Source organism: Felis catus, chromosome A2, assembly GCF_018350175.1.
Source record: "Felis catus isolate Fca126 chromosome A2, F.catus_Fca126_mat1.0, whole genome shotgun sequence".
Classification (NCBI taxonomy): domain Eukaryota; kingdom Metazoa; phylum Chordata; class Mammalia; order Carnivora; family Felidae; genus Felis; species Felis catus.
In genome coordinates, this window is record NC_058369.1 from 148,410,075 (window position 1) to 148,428,168 (window position 18,094).

The 18,094-nt window shown below is 49.1% G+C and overlaps 1 protein-coding gene and 1 non-coding gene across 5 annotated transcripts in view; both read right to left on the reverse strand.

Moving 5' to 3' along the window:
• The window catches only part of PLXNA4 (plexin A4), a 594,729-nt gene that overhangs the window by 436,147 nt on the left and 140,488 nt on the right, over positions 1–18,094 (reverse strand). Inside the window, exon 1 of one of the 4 annotated variants that reach the window (XM_045052766.1) lies at positions 9,427–10,512. The exons of 1 other annotated variant lie outside the window; for it this stretch is intronic. The gene's annotated coding sequence lies outside the window, so the exon portion shown is untranslated. Of the gene's footprint in view, positions 1–2,620; positions 3,033–4,164; positions 5,558–9,426; positions 10,513–18,094 lie in introns of those variants that run through there. 2 more of the 4 variants (XM_045052767.1, XM_023250576.2) reach the window with 2 other exon arrangements.
• TRNAR-UCG lies at positions 5,669–5,753 on the reverse strand. The gene has a single exon. It is a non-coding gene; the product is annotated as a tRNA-Arg (tRNA).

Below are 18,094 nucleotides of genomic sequence, written 5' to 3' on the forward strand. Positions count from 1 at the left end.
AGCACTCGTGATTGGGGTTTTTCTAGTATGACTCCCTTGCGAGTGCAAAGACCCTAGAGAACTTAGAAGGAAGTCCACAGAGGGGTGGGAGAGAGAGAGAGAGAGAGAGAGAGAGAGAGAGAGAGAGAGAGAGATTGAGAGAGGCAACGTGCCATGCTCCAGGGCTCAGCGAGAGAGCCAGGAAAAAATTAGATGATGTACACTCAGCTTTACACAGATGTTAATTAATGCCTGCTTTGCCCTAGAAACCAAATCGGTACCTAATTCTAAGTGCAAAAAGTGTGGGGATTTTTTGAACCCATGTTTAAAAATGTTTAGCTTATAACTAGCATGACTGCTGGCTTTGCATGAACGTGATGGATCCTAAGGCTGCAAATACAGGAGGAAGGAAAGATAGAGAGGGAAGCGGGGAAGGGAGCAGAAGTCTGTGTGGAAGACACACAGACATTTCCGGAAGCTCGGTACACCATGCTTCAGCCCCATCAAGGTCCAGTGAGAGAATGTTTATCCGGGAGCCATCCACTGTTGCTGGGGCTATTTCTTCTGAAAACCATGTGTTCCTCTACGCATACATGGGACCTCCCTGTCCACGCACTCATAGGGTATGCGTGTGGAAACGTTCCAGTTCTTCCACAGCCTGGAGGACAGAGGTGGGTCCCGCCATCACACTCTGGACGAGCGGATCGCGTTGAACTGACCCTTTGAGAAAGCACGCATGTATCTGGGTGTCCACTCAAAAAGAAAATAATGTTTCTTCCCCCTACTGGGTTCTCCCCATTGTGAGAGCTTTGCTTTAGTCCATCTACCCTTTCCAATCAGTCAAAGGGCGGTTACACACAGCACACGGCAGGAATACAATCTCCCCCCCCAGGGGCGTCTGCTCCTCTCCTCCCCAGCCTAGCTGAGAGACCTTTGCAGGAGCCGAGAAAAGTTTGAACATAGCAGAGATGGGGGTGCGCAGAGGGCCCTTTATTTCAGCACCCATCTTCAGGATTTACAGAATCAACCGAATCCTGTGCCCAACACTGAGGCCCCTTGTTCCAAAGAATGTTGACTCCTTTCCCCTAGCACTCTGGAAGACTCCCAACATATTTTTCCCACTGGTGAGTTTGTAGGACACTCTGAACACATGATCTTATATAAAGGGTACAAGTTCACCCCATTTCTTGCCAGGCTGCCCCACAAGCTACCCCAAAAGGGACAGCTAGAGAAACTCGGGGCCCTGCTATATTTACGTGCCACTCCAAAATCATGTTTTACTTGGACCTCACATTCTTCTCCCTACAACAACCGAGTCCGAATGAATTGCTCTTTGACCCCCGATGGAAACTGCAAAAAAAGCCCTTTTGGAGCCCCAACCACCTCCTACCTCCTCCAGAAAAAGTTTGAAAATGAGCAGCCTGTGAAACTCCAGCTGGGCAGAAAAGGAAAGGAAAGGCTTTAGGGAAATAGAACCTTGAACCACAGGCTTTTGGAGAGTCGTTCTGCACAGTCAAAAGCAACCTGGCTTTGGGGAACACTGGCAAACCCAAGAATGCCTGGCCTCCTTACAGGGGGACACTGCTGAGGTGGTCGTGAGAGAGGGGACCTTCCTCCCTTCCCTACAACACCCTCCTCCGCCCCCTTTCAGTTCTATTTCTCAGACACACACCTCCAAAGGCATGTGACAGGTGTTAGCCAGAGGCACAGCAAAACAGCCCCATGCTTTCCCACACAGCGTAGAGGGAAGAGTAGAGAGGTGAAAGGGATACCCAAGACCTGTGTCCCTAAGCCCTGGCGGCTTGCTGTTGCCGAGAGATTGGAGATGTGAATAGGTCGTACCTCTTATGGAGGATCTGACCCCCATATGCTCTCCCTAGACCAGCCACACACCCAATGCCATGCGGAAGCCCCTTCCTGCCTGGAATCCCGGCGCATTCCCGGGGAAGCAGTGCAATGCTTCAGAAAGGCGTTTGTGCTGCCTCTTACTGGGGAAACGCAGTGCCTGTTCCATATGCACCGCCCTACAGAACTGCAGCCCCATCTGCCTATGTGGCCTCCTCCCTGCACGCTGGGCCACCACGCTCTCCAAATATCTGTCAGAATATCTATCTGTGGGTCTGTCTCCCTTCAAAATCCCAGGGTGTCCAAAGGCCACGGAGCGGAGATGACGCTGGGCGGGTCTCCCCAAACCTCCCATTACTTCTCCCGTTTTGAAAACCAGCGAGAAATACCAGGGGCCGGGAACTGAAAAATCGCTCCCTCAGCCTACCCCGGTGGGAGGGAGAGGCAGGCATACGCAGAATCCCACCCTGAAAGTCCTAGGTAAGAGAAGTGTGAGTCCGGATCGTCAGAGGAGAAAGAACAGGGGGAAATACCTGCTCTGGCCGCGCCGCACCTACGCGGGTGTCCAGGTGGGACGTGGGCAGGTGCGTGTGCGCGGCGTGTGCCAGTGTGTGTGTGTGTGTGTGTGTGTGTGTGTGTGTGTGTGTGTGTATGCGCGCGCGCGCGAGTGTGTGTGTGTGTGTGTGTGTGTGTGTGTGCGTGCGTGCAGCGGGCTGGCTCCAGGGCAGCCGAGGACTCCCGGACCGAGCCGGGTACCTCCGCCCGCGCTGCCCTCGCCCTCCCGCCGGCTCCTTACCTGGAAGCGCCGCTCTTGCCTCCTTCAGCGGGAGCGCCGCATTGACACTGCAGATGGTGCCTGTGCCGCTGCCTCTCGTCCTCCTCTGAACGTGTGCGTGTGCGCGCGTGTGGCTGCCTCCTCCAGCCCCAGCCCCGAACGCAAATACTCCGCCGAGGCACCGGGAACCCGGGAGGAGGCAAGGGAAACGGAGGGCGAAATCACAGCCTGCGGGGCTTGACAGCTCCTCCGGCGGCGTCCGAGGTGGGCGGAATGTCCAACAAAAAGGTCGGAGAATGTGGATCGAATCCAAGCACCCCTTTCCTCCACCTAGCCCGGAGCCGGAGCGGCGGCGGCGGCGGCTGCGGCGGCGGCTCTCTGGGGCTGCGGTGGCGACGCGGGGCTGCCCCCCTTCGTCCCCACCCCCGCGGGCTGAATGTCCTTGATGCCAAGCGGGCACGGCGGCGTCACTCCGCGCCGCCCATGCTCGCCCGGTCGGGCCGCTGCCCGGGCGCGGCGAGTGCGCGGGGGACCCGCCGGGGAGCGCTCTCGGCGCCTCTGCGCGCCTCCCTGGGCAGCGGCGGCCGCCCCCCGGCAGTCCGCGACCGGCCGCGCCGCTGCCGCCCCCGCCCCCGCCCCCGCCCCCGCCGGGGGACCGGCCGGGCGGTGCAGAGGGCCCGGGGCTGGGGGGCCGCGGGAGCCGCCGGCTGCTCCCCGGGGAGGCGCGGGGCTGCGGCGGTGGCGGCGGCGGCGCCTGGCGCTGCGGCGGCGGAGAGCGCGGCCGCGGGCGGAGCCGGGCCTCCCGGGCGCGCCCCCGGCCCCCCGGGCGGGCTGCTCGCAAAGTTTGCAGGGGGCAGGGAGCGGGGCCGCCGCTGGCTCGGCCGCCGCCGGAGCTCCCGGGCTGCCTGCTGCCGCCGCGGCTCGCTGCTGCTGTGCATTGAAGCCCGGCCAAGCGCTGCAAAAACTCCAGCTGCCTGGCGCTCTCTGGGTCCTCCTCTCCTCCCTCCCGCCCTCCCTGCTTCCCTGCCTCCCTCCCTCGCCTCGCCTCCTCCCCTCCCCTGCCGCCCGCCGCCCGCCGCCGCTCCCTCTCTGGCTCGCTCGGGCTGGCTCGGAGCTCGCGGCTGACATCTAGACCGACGGAGGGCGGCCGGCAGAGGGGGCAGGGGGCGCCTCCCCCACTCCGCGCCCGCGGCCGCCCGCCCCGCCGGCGCTCCCCCCCGCACGGACGATGGCGGACACCCCCCTGTCCCCTCGGCCCGCGCCCAACGACCCTGCCGGTGGCGATGTGGGGCAGAGAGGGACGGGTACGCGGTGTCACGGGCGCGGGGCGCCCACTCGGAAGGAGGCACGCTCAGCCTCCTCGGGATGCGGGCGCTGCCGGTCGGAGGGACCCTCAGGTGCGCAGAGCTGACACAGGCGCACGCACCTATCCCTAATCAGAACCCCAGCACCCCTCCGCGGCACCCAAGGACGGAGGCCCGGGCGAGAGAGCATGAATGGCCGAGTGCCCTGGAGCTTACTCAGTAACCTGACGCGTCTATTCATGTTTATATTGAGGGGCTGACCTGGCTCCTGTTCTCAGAAACATCGACCACAGAACAGACAATGCCGACATCAGGGCAGTTTCGGAAGTCCGAAGAAAGAAATCACGTTGCTGTGGTTTTGACAGCCATCTGGCAGAGAGGAAATATGCGGAAAGGAAGTGGGTAGCACCACCTCTGAAACCTCTGCCTAGATCCTCCTGGGAGTGTGCCCCCCTCCCACCAGGAGAAGCCTAAAAGATTCCCACACTCAGGTACCAGCTCTGCATAAGGCCCTGCTCCCCACCCCCAACATAGTCCCAGGGAACCATCAGTTGTGTCACTAAGTGCCTCCTCACGTGGGCAGCAGTCGCTGAGGACCATCCAAAGGAGCCAGAGTTGTTGGCCTCCTCTCTCAGGACTCCTCAACTTTCCTTTTCCTATAGCGCCCAACTTCCTGCCCCTTACTGTCCCTCCCATCAAAACATCTCTTGAGAATCTTCCCATTAGGTGGACGTGATGGACGACAGCATAAATCCTGACACCTTCCTGTAGGGGTTATATTTTCACAGAAATCCAAGTTGTAAACTGGCGAGTCTTTGAAAGGCGCTGGGAGCTGACCAGCTCTACCAGCCCCAAGGCAACATAGTCAGGTCAGGCAGGTCCGTCCAGACAGCACCTTGTTGAAGCTTTGCTCTCAAAGGTGGGGGCCTCAATGAAAAGATAAGCCAAGCCAGAGCCGGGAAGAGGAGGACACCAGACATTTGCTTGTTTGGTTAGAGGTTGTTCCAGGAGACAGCGTGGAGCCCTTGTGGCCTCTGGTTCTCTGCTGAGCACTGCATGGCCCAGAAAGCAGCAAGGAGTTATCTCATTAGCGTGCCTTAATACATTGATCTGGCTCCTGTCCTCTCAGAAACCCTGGATCCCAGACTCTAGATAAAGCCCGCAATATCAGGTTAGTTTAGGAAGTCCGGAGAAACACATCACAAAATAACTCAATGCCACTGTTCCTTGGACCTCCATCCAGGCTGAGGAAGCCCAGGGCCAAATGTCTCTCTAGGAAGGACTGAGACTAGGGTGAGGCACCCAGGATGCAAAATTTAAGGAGGTGCTCAGGCTCAGGGTCCTGTAAGGCTGGCCTCGCACCAGCCCTGGTCCCACTCTAAGGTTTCTGCTCTAAAATTTCTGCACAGGATCATCACAAGCCTTTCCCAGAGGTGACAGCACAGATAGATAACCCCATGGAAAACCATAATGGGTTACTTAAGGAATATGGCTCAATAAAGGCAGAGTGGGGTTGTGGGGGAGGAGGCGAGCCTTTCAAATGTGTTTGCCACTCAGCTTTCAGGGTATGTCATAAAAATGCTGAAAGCAAGAGGAAGCAAGAAAACATCTTTGCCTCCATTCTCAGCCATTCTAACACGTATTTTTTAATTATGTTTATTTATTTTGAGAAAGAGACAGAGACAGAGTGCAAGCAGGGGAGGGGCAGAGGGAGAGGGAGACACAGAATCTGAAGCAGGCTCCAGGCTCTGAGCTATAAGCACGGAGCCCAACGCGGGGTTCGAACCCACGAACCATGAGATCATGACCTGATCCGAAGTCAGACACTCAACCGACTGAGCCACCCAGGCACCCCTAACATGTATTTTTAATATAACTGATTTTCCCTCCTGTAGCCTCTTTGTGCACTGTGTGTGTGTGTGTGTGTGTGTGTGTGTGTGTGTGTGTGAATATTGCTGGTGAGCCCCAGGGTCAATTTCTGATGGATGGATGGATGGTAAGTCAAACACCTTTTTTAGAGGTGGCAAATAAAACATATTTATTATTCTTTATCTTCTGCCTAGTGTGTGGTGTCACTTATTTTCATTCAGAAAAACGGATGTCATGTGGTGCCTGAAGAGTAATAACAGAACCAAATGACAGAAAAGAAGGGAGGCAAAAAGTTGGCCCAACCACGGGACGGTGAGTGGCCCCAGCTGAGTCTCTCATCATTAACAGGGCCATATGGCTAACCATGTTCTCCCTCCTTCCCCTCCAGTTAGTAACACGAAGGAAGCTATGTTGCATGGGTGGTTATATAATGCCATTGTAAGGGAGAACAGGAAGGGTCAAATTAGCAGCAGTGTGGGGCTTGATATTATTATTATTATTATGGCCTCTTGGATTTCTTCTTTCAAAGCTGGAGAGTGAGATGGGGTAGGATGGGTAGGACTCTACACTGGAAGCAAGAAGACTTGGTCCTAGACCTAGGCACCGCCACCCACGAATGCTACGATCTGGAGATCTCACGTTCTCATCTGCCCCACTTACCCCTTAAAGATAGTGACATTCAAAGGAAATGCTACCTATTCATGCACTTGGAAGCTCTCAAATACGTGCAATACACATCCAAGGAATTAGCACTGCTTTGCAGAAGGACATATCCCCCCTTTTTTTAATGGCACAGTACAGGGGGGCAGTTAAGTCCTCTGTTGTCTTGACCCTTCTCTATGAATAGACACACTGGGAAGGGCAAGCTCTAGAACAGCTCAAAATGGGTTTCTGCATGAGTTACAAACCCTTCTCCCTCTCATACCTCCTGCAGCCCCTGCCAGCTGGTGAGGGGCAAAGAGGAACCCAAACTTTCTCCAACTGACATCGGATCTGTAAGTCACCCCTTCTACCCCAGGCCAGTGAGGAAACCCAGTCGTCATTGCCTGGCCCCATGGCCACAAGAGGGAGAAGTGAAATGTCATATTGCTTCATAACGTCCTATCTTCCAAGGAGGTGATTTTTTGTGGCAATTTGGTTGTGGTTTATTGAGGGGCTTGAGGAGAAAAGTATTGGCCCATCACTCACAGCTGAGTAAAAGGGCCAGATTTAATAGGAGAGAGGAGAAGAAATCCTTAAGTTTTCCTTCACTTAGCTACCACCATTTTATTAGCCTAGGAACAGAACCGCTATTTAAGTTGATAAAAGCCAGATTTGCTTGTTAAATAAATCACCAGAGCCTGGTGGTGCTATAGAGAAATTTTTTCCCCCAAGAGCTGGCCCCATGGCTGGGTTTTATACAGCACCCAGTGCACTAGATGAAAACCACAGGAAGGCAGCAGCTTAAAAACCTAAATTGTGGCGCCACCTGCAGGAGAGTAGAAATATCAACATTATCCGAACTGCACAGAGACTGGGAGGGAAGGGAGAGCCTTCCCAGGTGACACCTCCCTGGATGCGATGCAGACAGTAGGAAGGGCCCCCAACTCCCCACTGCTCCCTGCTTCCTGGATGTGTCACCAGATGTCCACTGTACATTCCAGCGACCTTCAATTCTGCGTCCTTGAAAGCTGACACTTCGATGTAGGACAGCTGTTCTCAAGATTCTCAGTCCATTGAAACAAACTTATTCTTTCCTCTGATGCCTAAGGGGTTAAGCTTCTAACCCAACGGTTCTATTTTTGACACTCCAGGCCATAGAACAGTAAAAAAGGACAGAGAAATGGCTGCCCTTGGAACTGAGGGAGAAGTCTCCGTGGGTCACCACAGTCCCGAATTGGGGCTTGAATGTACGGTCAGTAGACCCACACTGTCCCAGGCTTCTCTAGCCTGTGGGTGCTAGCAAAGATACAGAGATGTTAACACCTGAATCGCAGCTCCCAGCCTGCCCCTGCTCACACAGACCTGGCCTCTGCTGATAACTCCCTCCCTGTCTCCCCTCATTATGTCACAGGACCCCCCCCCCCCGCCATGCACAACCATGGTGTTTGTGCTTAGGAACCAGTCTGATCATGTTTTTCTCCATAGGGTCCATCACAAAAGTCTACCGTCTACATAAGCCATTTGATGGAAGGACATCACTCCCATCGCCCCTGCCCACCTATACTGCTGGACACAACTGGCCATGCTGCTCTGTTGTGGTTTCCCAGGCTACACGGCAGGGGCGGGGGGGGGGGGAGGAGCTGGTACCAGGGTAGGGAGGGTGCCTCCCCCACCCCCACTCACACATTGTGCAGGTATTGGTGATCCGGGCCCTGAAGCAGATCCCGTGGTCCAACTCTTCCTCCCCTACCTCCCCAGACCCCTTCATCCACCACACCCTCTCCACAATTCTTCCTTCTCTCTCGGCTAACACACAAACTTGTATTTTCAACTGCAGGAACCAGAAATTACAGGACGCAGAAGCAGGATGGAGGGTGAGGTGGCCGGGGAGGGGATGTGACCTAACCTCGTTTGCCAGAAAATAGCAGAGTCCCAGCTCTGGCCAGTTCTTTATCTTGCTCAACAAGAAAAGGTAAACACTTCAGTCCCAGAAGGCATGAGGTCCTACAGTGTGCCTGAATTCACGAACCGAATGCAATTCATGGCTCCCACATGAAGGCTCCATCTTGCCTCTTCCCAGCACTTGCCAAGTAGCTTAAGTGAGTCACTTGGCCCCTCTGACTAGGATACAAAGAACAGAAAGGCCTGAAGTCACTTTCCTTTGCAGTGAAGATGGGTTTGTGCTGATAGGTTGAATAGTCTTGTCTGGTAACATACATTTCCAAGATGATTGCCAGGTGGCCTGAGTATAACCTCCTAAATAACTGTGACGCCAGCCTCCAAAATGGCCCTAAAGATCCTTGCCATCTGGTACTCATGCCCTCACGCAGTCCCCTCCCACACTGAATTGGAGCTCACTTAGGTGACCAAGAAGACTTTACTGCAGGAGTGACCACATGTGATTTCCAAGCTAGGTCACAAGAGACATGGCAGCTTCCAGCCTGGGCTTTTGCATCACTCACATTGGGGCAAGGGAGCTGCCCTGTGGTGAGGACCCTTGAGCAGCCTTGTATAAAGGAACTGAGGTTCCCAGCCAACTCCTGGCAAAACTTGACATCCCATGAGTGAGCCCTTGGAAGAGGATTCTCTAGCCCTGTTCAAGTCTTCAGATGATCCCAGCTTTCAGTCTTCCGACTGAGGTCCTGGACATTGTGGAGCAGCGACTAGATGTTATTGGAGGTGCTCTGTTTTGAAGCAATAGATAACTATAACTAATACATTGACTTACAGAGAGGGAATCCTTCCCCTGACCTTGGCCTCGTTAGCCTCTTACTCTTATTATTTGAGCCCACTTGGCTTTAGAAGAAGAAGGGCAGAGGAGGCCATGCTTGGTGCATGGTAGTGACCATACTGGGCAGGACTGGGCACCAAAATGTGCCCTGCCAGGGACTCCCTTCAGAGCTCTTCGCATCAAGCATCTTAGAATATCCCAACGTGTTAAGTAAAAATGAGAAAACCCAGCCAGGGCACTGGAAATTGTCAGCCCACGGAACGCTCAAGTCAAGCACTCACCTGAAGTCCCAGCGGGGAGTCAGTTCCAGAGAGTCAGCCTCGGGGACACACAGCAGTGAAGTGGTACTGGATCCTGCTCTCTTGAACCGGCTGTCTGGCACCTACCTTCCCAGGATCCTCTCGGAGGTCAGACTGTTTGGGACTTCAGTGTGAGCACCAGTCCCTATGGTGCTAAGAGAGTTCCCTAGCCCTGACCCTGACCTTTACTGTACTGCAGGGGAGGAGGGAAGTCCAGGGACTCTTCTTGTCACAGCAAGAAGAGACTGGAAATAAGAAGTGGCTGGAAGCTGACACTGCAGTTTTCCGTCCACACAGGGCCCCATGAGGACTGGGTCACATCATCTTCTCTCGGGCTTCAGAGGATCTCCTCAACCCTGAGCAGCTTCTGGAAAACTAAGCAGAGCCTATGGGTTGGCAGTGAGGCCAAGGCATGCACGAGGAAGAAAGGGGGAAGGAAGAAAGTAGCAATAGAGAAGAATAAGAAGGACAGAGGTGACCATACTAACTCAGAGTAGAAAGAGAGCCGTGGACGGCCTCTGGGAGTTTCCAGAGATGGTGCAAGGGCCTGTCATGACCTCTTTCCTCTTTAACATCTCCCTCCAGGACTCTGAAACCTGACTCCATTCTCCCTCTGGCCCCATTCTCTTTCCCGTTTTTAAAGGGCTTCCTCCCAGTGCACCTCCGCTGACTGAAGTCTTTACAAATGCTGAGTGTCCCTTGTGAGGTCCTTGTGAGGTTCTTGTGAGCCCCAAGGCCACCGTGGTATACAGGTGCTGAAGAGCTGGGGGGAGAGCCAACTGTGTGCCTCTCTCCCCAAGTGTGCATTCAGTGACGGTGTACCGATAGCCAGCAATCAGCTGGAAACATTTACACCATGGGAATCAAACCACACACCGGGGCTTTTGTTTTTGTGGACAGCCAGTTGTTAAACATTTCCCAGTGCACCCCAGGACCAGCAATACACCAAGAATAAGCTGGGTCAGCCCAGATCAGTCCTGCTTCATTACTCAGCTGACTATTCACAGACACCCAGAAAACGCACCACCAATGTCAGCTCAATTTAGTGTAGCTGTAATCAGAGTAAGGGCTGCCTTCTGCCCATACCCCACCTCTCGATAATAAGAAAAAATTAATATATATCCTTTCCAGTAGCTGTTTTTCCCAAGTCCTATATTTAAGGGGATTTGACTCATATTTTCTAACACCAGAATCAAGAAGGAAAGTGATTTCCCTTCCCTGCTAGGTAAACTGAGGCAAGGGTCATTGAAGTGATATATCTCAGATTACATAGGTATCCAAACTGTAAACTTGTTCACACCTGTCATTTACTGCCTCGGCTTCAAATTTAAGATTAACACTCTGTGTTTGGCAACAATTCTATTTTCGTCCCCTCAAAGCACTGCTGTTAAAATCAGGGTACAGTCATGCAGTAGAACCAGTGTTAACCTTAAACAAATGAAGTTAATCTATGTTATCTATGCTCTGAAAAAACAAGCGCAGAGTATTTGTATACATATTTGCATATTTGTTAACCTACAGAATAGTATGCATATATCTATATAGGCTTAAATATGCATAGAACATTTTGTAAGTTACCAGCAGAAACCTCAGAGCGGGAGCTAGAGCGATATATATTTCATTGTTTTACTGTACATCCTTTGTTCTTTTTGACATTTTACCATGTGCAAGTATTTCATTCCCCATTTTTTAGAAAAGCTACTTTAAAAGGAACAAAAAACACTGCTGCTAAAAGCATCTTCATCACGCCTCTAGTCCTCTACGCTCTCTCTTCTTGAATCCAGCCAGCCACTCCTCCACCCCATCTGTATCACAGTCAAGCTTGCCTTTGTTCCAGTTTCCGACTATCGGTGCCATCTTGCTCCTCTTTTGTGGGCCGCCTTGAAGGTCACACGGCATCCTGTCTGCCAGGCACGATGGGGTAAACATCCCACAGGTTGAGTCCTCCGCTCTCATTTTTTAAGACCACCCAGTGCCCTTCTTGGCCTAGGGACTTCTATTTGGCCCTAATTGATCAGAGAGATTCCAGGAATGATCCAGGACATCCTTTCTGGGATAAAACACGCAGCTTTAGGTCAAGTCAAAGGCCATATTCTTCTACAGTGGGATCAGTAAACTCCTGGAAGCTAACACACAGAGACGGTCCAGGCTAAAGTTACCACGATGCCGTGATTTAGGTATTAACAGGTAAACGTTCCCTAGTGAGTTATTAATCTTCTCAGGAACTATGCAGGGGGAGACAAAGAAGGGTTAACAGGCAAATAACATTCCAGTTTTGTGAAAGGCGAAAATAATGTTAAGTTCTGAAAAATATAAACAAATGAGCTTGGCCCAGATGTTGACCACTCGTTCAGTAAAAGGTAGACGTGATTATTTAGAATGTGATACAATGATCACTAGGAATCAGTCTGCGATCTCGAAGAACAAACTCTGTCAGGCTATTCTTGCTCCCTAAATCAGCAGATAGTAAGGTTTTTAGATCGAGGAAACACAAGAAAATATCTGAATCGTTCCAAGGAGCTCAGTAGACTCTTTAATAAAATCCTTATAACACGGGGCAATGCAGGCTGAATGGATTAGCTGACTGAATGGTTAACCCCCAAAGATGCTCATTAATGCATCAAGACAATCTGCAGGAAGATTTTCTTGGGATCTGTCTCAGAGCTCTGTCCTCAAACTAACCTGTTTAACAGATTTACTAACAACTCGGGTAAAGACATAGGAGACATGGCCATCAAATTTGTCTATGACTGCAATAAAAGAAGAATATTAAATATAAATATACATTTACAATCTTCCTCCTTTCTAAAGGAGAAAGATACTTTTGCTTTCTATTGGGCAGTTTTGGTGCTTTAGTAAGGCATTTTGGTGTTGACTTGGGGCACTACGCTGAGGAATGGAAGAGGTGAGGAAAGTTTAGCTGATGAACATTTGAAAATACATGGAACAAGGGGTGCCTGCCTGGCTCAGTCAGTGGAGCATGCGACTCTTGATCTCAGGGTTGTGAGTTCAAGCCCTACGTTGAGTGTGGAGATTACTTAAAATAAAATTGAAAGAAAGAAAGAAAGAAAGAAAGAAAGAAAGAAAGAAAGAAAGAAAGAAAGAAAGAAAGAGGGAGGGAGGGAGGGAGGGAGGGAGGGAGGAAGGAAGGAAGGAAGGAAGGAAGGAAGGAAGGAAGGAAAGAGGGAAGGACAGAGGGAGAAAGAAAAAAAGAAAATGTGTGGAATACTCCAGAAAGAAAAAGGATGTGGTAATGAGAGAAAAGTAAAGCAGCAGCCTGGGAGGGAAGTGGGGGGCCAGGACGAGAGCTGCCAGGTACGAGGAAGGCTATGATGATGGTGAAGACTGAGGTACGTGAGCATCAGTCACAAAAAGAGGGGTTTCTAGAAAGGCTTTCAGAGGGTATGACATAATTCCTTCTTTTGATGCCTCCTCAAAAGACCATCAGTATAGAACTTTGTAATTTTTCTATGCTTTGAAAGGGTCGATTTTGCATTTATTTTGGATATATTATCAAGGTGCCATGGATCTTAACGCAGAATCAAGAAGAACCTGTTTTATTCAAGCTACAAGTATATGATCAAAGCTTAGCAACATAGAATATACGGTCTGTATTCAAAAGTAATTTTTTGTGCTAAAATTATGGGGAAATTTCAACAAAATGAAATGTAATATGAATACAAACAAGGTCCTATATATGGGTATAGAAATAACTTTGTAAATACCGGATCAAGGAAATGTGACCACATTTTTTTTAAGTATGAGCTAAAGTTGGCAATAAGTTACCAGTGTAAGATGCTGCCGAAGTCAATGAAATTACAAGCTGTATTTATTAATAAAGAACAGAGTCCCAAAGAACGCAATGATAGCCCTGCTCTGCTTTGCGATAGCCAACCATACCCAGACTTTTGTACACAGTTCCAGGCCCTATGCTTTAAGAAAAATTGAACCACATTTAAGACGGAGTGGCCAAGCCCCAAAGGGACTTAAAACCCTATTATATTTGGAACATTCAAAGAAACTGGTGATGTTCAGCTTCAGGAAAGTAAAACTCAAAGAAATAGGACACTTCCAAATATTTGAAGGGTTGTCAAGGGGAAGAGTTGCTGCGTTAGCTCTATATAACTTCAAGATAGCAAAGTGGAATCAATTAGTAAAATTTATCTTATGTAGAGATATTTTGGTCCAATATAAAGAATACCTTTCTAATAGAACTCTCTAAAGACAGAATAGATTTCCTTGGATAGTAGTAAGTTCTCTGTCACTTGGAGAACTAGGTGATCCTTAGGTGAAGACAGGAGTTTGGATGAAGTGATCTCTGACGTCTTCAAGGGTCTGATATTTTAATTGTCACGTGTTTGTTGTTGTATCCTCCACACCATGTGCTTTGCATGGACTCAGTCAATGTTTACTGAATTGAACTTCAATGCTTTGGGAGAAATATCTAGGGAAGCCAACTTATGTCCCACTCAAGACCAACACCAGGGAGAGAAGTCAAGGATGGAGTCAGGAATATGGTCAAGTCAGTGAGTGGGATGGAGGGAATGAGCAGACGCAGAGCTACATTAAACACTGCCTCTTCCCTGCTCTGTACTGCGTACCTCATTCACCAGATATACTGTCCTTTGCCCAGTGCAGGCCTATATGAAACCATATCATCTGTCCAGTGGAGGCTCATATGATTGACCTTTCTGAATTTTCATTCTTTCCCTTTCTCTTTTTCCCCCAAATCCTTACTCCCCTGAGTCCTCAGTCATTCCTTTTGTGTGCTCGGATTGCTTTCGTCCTTCCTCAACTAGACAGCCTCTACTTCTCTGAGGGGGGGTTCTGTCCTTTGTTCTATCCCTACCTCTTAGCCTCAAGAACTTCCTACAGCCATTACAGGCCTAAAAACCAGGCCAGGGGTCCCTGTGTCTCAGAGACACTGCAGGTAACAGGCTCCATGTCAATTCATGGCATCTTGTCCCATAGACTGTACACCTGGGGGCCAAACAGGCTTTTGTCCTACATCCACCTATACTGTGGATACTGGACAAACTATAAATAATGACTGTTCTTTTATCCTCTTGTTTGTCTTAAATGACCTGAACAACGGCATTCTTCTCTCTCTCTTGGGGGAAATTATTCCATCATCAAATGCACCTCTCTGTGAAGGAATTGTGTTTGCTCCTTCTGCAGGACTTCCAAACTTCCAACCTAAATGTCCCTTTGCCTTTCCTAATATGCTTCCTCCCATATTATGATCAGTATCATTGATACTCACATCATTTTCTTCCGCAAAGAAAATGAAAGCGTCCTATCTTTTTCCCTCCAGTGATTTCATCAACACCTTTTGGGTGTGGTCATAACGTCCCTTCCTGACTCTTCACGCTTATTCAGGCATAAATACTACAGAAAGAGAGAATACATCTTAAGAGAAAAAGGGTGAAATGATAATGGTAACAATGATAAGGATATCTTCCAAAGATCAAAACAGATATTACAGATTTTTGTGGAACTATAAAGGTTTTTTTTTTTTTAATTTCACTGTAATTGGAGAGTGAAATGTGCCAAGGGGATACTTTGTGTAACTCATATCATGTTTAAAATTATCCATTCAAAAAGCATTTATGCCTACCATATGTCACTGCGCTGTGGATCAAAGCTGTTTCAGGCACAGTCCCTACCCTTAGGGGTTTTCGGGTGAATGGAGAACAACACCATCAACAAATAAGTGCACTAATATGTTATTAATGCTAAGATAAAAGTGTTCACCAGGTAGTGTGGAATTGTAAGGGAGAGAGCGTCACTCAATTCAGAAAGCAATTATTCTTAATTCTGATCATAGCACCACATTATAATTACAACTATTCCTTCTTTTATTGGAAGTGTCTCTGCTGGTTCAACATTTTTAAAATAAGGCTCATCTAAATGGGAAATAATAACAACACTAATATATGGTCTTCTAAGTTAGGATTTTAAGCTGTAGAAAGTTCACGACGGTACAGTATTTATATAGCACTTGCATAGAGTGACTGAGCGCTTCAAATACCCCTGTTTCATAAATACTGAAATATTCCCCTGGGGAACAAAACCAAGAATTGAGATGAGCAGGTACCTCATACCCATTCATTCTTTCCTTTTTTCTTTTCTTTTTTTTAATTTTAAAGATCTTACTGGCTTTGTTCAGCGATTCATAAATTAAGCAGCATCCAATCTAATAGATAAAAAGGAGCTTCCCATTCATACTTCCTTTTATTCATTTGTGATACGAATATATTCTGATCTCCTACTATGTGCCAACTTCTAGGATCTAGGGATAAAGCGGAACTCCAGACACGAGGTCTCTGCTCTTGGGCAGTATGCACTGAGGACGGAGGCAAGAATGAACCAGTTGAATGAATGAACAAGATAATCTAAGGTAGTGGTTAGTTTTATGAAGAAGATTAAGGAACATAGTATTGTAAGGGGTGAAGGCACACAGGTTAGGAAAGACTTCTCTGAGGTGTTAATATCTGAGCTGGGGATGGAAGGACAAGAAGAAACCAAGTAAGTGAAGATGTGGGGAGTGGAAGCAGCCAGTACAAGGGCCCTGGAGTGGGTCATAGCAAAAGAATAATACTTCCAAAGAAGGCAAGCTCTGCGACCCATGAAAGGGCCAATGTGGGCAGAACTGTCCCAGGCAAAGAACTAGAATAAGCCATTATAAACACACAAACACACACGTAGTAATACAATTGGGAAAACAAAACAGTGAAGAGTCAGGAAAATAGTGCTTAGTCTTTGAAGATCTTTAGGTCATGTGACTTCTTGGACCATATGAATCAAGCCTGGCTCCATAAAGGTTAACATGTAGACTGAGGAGCAGAAGAAACTGACAAAATGGTGAATTGAGGATGGAAAATGCTAACCAAAATTGTAGAACAGAGACTACATCGGTTATCAAGGCTTTGTCTGCAAGTAACAAAATATCCATCTAGCTGTTTAAGCAGTGAAGACATTTAATATCTCACATGAGCAGCCTGGAGGTAAGTGGTTCCTGGTATAGTGCAGGGACTCAGGTTATCAGGGAGCCAGTCTCTTTCTGTCTTGTCTGTGTCTCATCCTTAGCAAGCTGGCTTTTTGCCCTGAGACTCATTTCCCCATGGCCCAAATCAGCTCCAAGCATCCCTTCACGTAATCATATTTAAGACCCAAGAGAAGAAAAGAAGTGCTGGGGGGTGGAGGGCACTCTTCTATAGTGGCTCTCCCTTTTAACAGCAGGTGAAATCTCTCAGAACACTTGCGCATGTCTGATTGGCCAGAACTGGGTCACATGGCCACTCCAAGCTGCAAGGGAAGCTGGGAAAATGAGTGTCTGGCAAAGGGGAATGGGATCACTGGCACTGATTTGGACAGGTCAAGATTCAGAGTCATCCCCTGCAGATTCAATCAACATGGAGAGCCTTGGAACAGAAAAAGGAGGGAATAGTGGGCGATAGGAATGCAGGGCTATTCATTAGGGCCCGCAAGAAGACAGGAGGAGAGAAGGGAGGGATGCGGTGTCATGGAAAGATCTTGCATCTGGAATCAGAAGACATGAGTTACAATCCCAGCCCTGAGCAAATTACTAAAACAGTCTCAGCCGCGGTTTCTTCATCTATAAAACAGAAGTGACAACACCTACGTGTCAGGCAGGCTGTGAGGAGCAGAAATTGTCAGAGTGGGTTGCGAGTACCCAGTGTATCCCCAAGACTCTGTGGAGATTCAAGGAGAAAGTATTGTAACTTTTATTTCTATTTCTTTTTCTCATTCTTCAAAAATACACACAGTTGTTCATGTATCATAATATGCATAATACATCACAACAATTGCATATATGTGTGTGTATATATATATATATATAACTTATAAATAAATAAATGTACAGATATTGGGATTGCTCAAAACATTTACAGATAAGGGTTTCAGTTTTTAAGGAAAAAAAACAGCTTGGAAACACTTTTTAAAGAACATAACGTATATGAAGCCCTTAGCACAAGATTGGATGTACTTTGAACCCTCGAAAAAGGCTCACTCCTGGGCTGCCTTTCAGATGTTTTAGGTTTGCAATTTTTAATGGCAAGGACAGGCATCTGTCCCAAGGGCTCCCAACTCCACTGTCAAAATGCCGCACACCATGTGCTTTTTTGGCACCTCAAATCCCTCTCCCAGAAAACAGGATTACAAGCACCATGCTGTACAAGCAGCTCCCAGGAGTCGCTATTATGTAGCTTCCCCAACCCCTGGCATCTTCTTCCCTTTCCACCTGCTGTCTATCTTTTGAATAGAGCTGGTGGGCACTTCTGTGAACGGTGAACAAGGGGAAGAGGGGAAGCAAAGCCAGGGAGGGGACATGGCTGGCACATGAAGTGAAAGGTCCCCCTGAGAGGGGAGGGTTAAAACACCAATGGGGTGTGGGGATTTTCTGTGCAATTCATTTCTCCCTGTGAACCCCACCTGCCGTTCACACGGACAAACAGGAAGTACCCGTATCTCCTTCCCATCTGCCCGCATCCTTCTCTACAGGTGCTCGAGGAGCTTCGGGAAGATCATCTCTTTCTTCTTCCCAGCTTTCCCTCTGTGGTGGGCAAGAGACAAAGATGGGAGTGGGGTGCAAGTGGGGACACAGTCACAGAGTCACTCAGTGGCT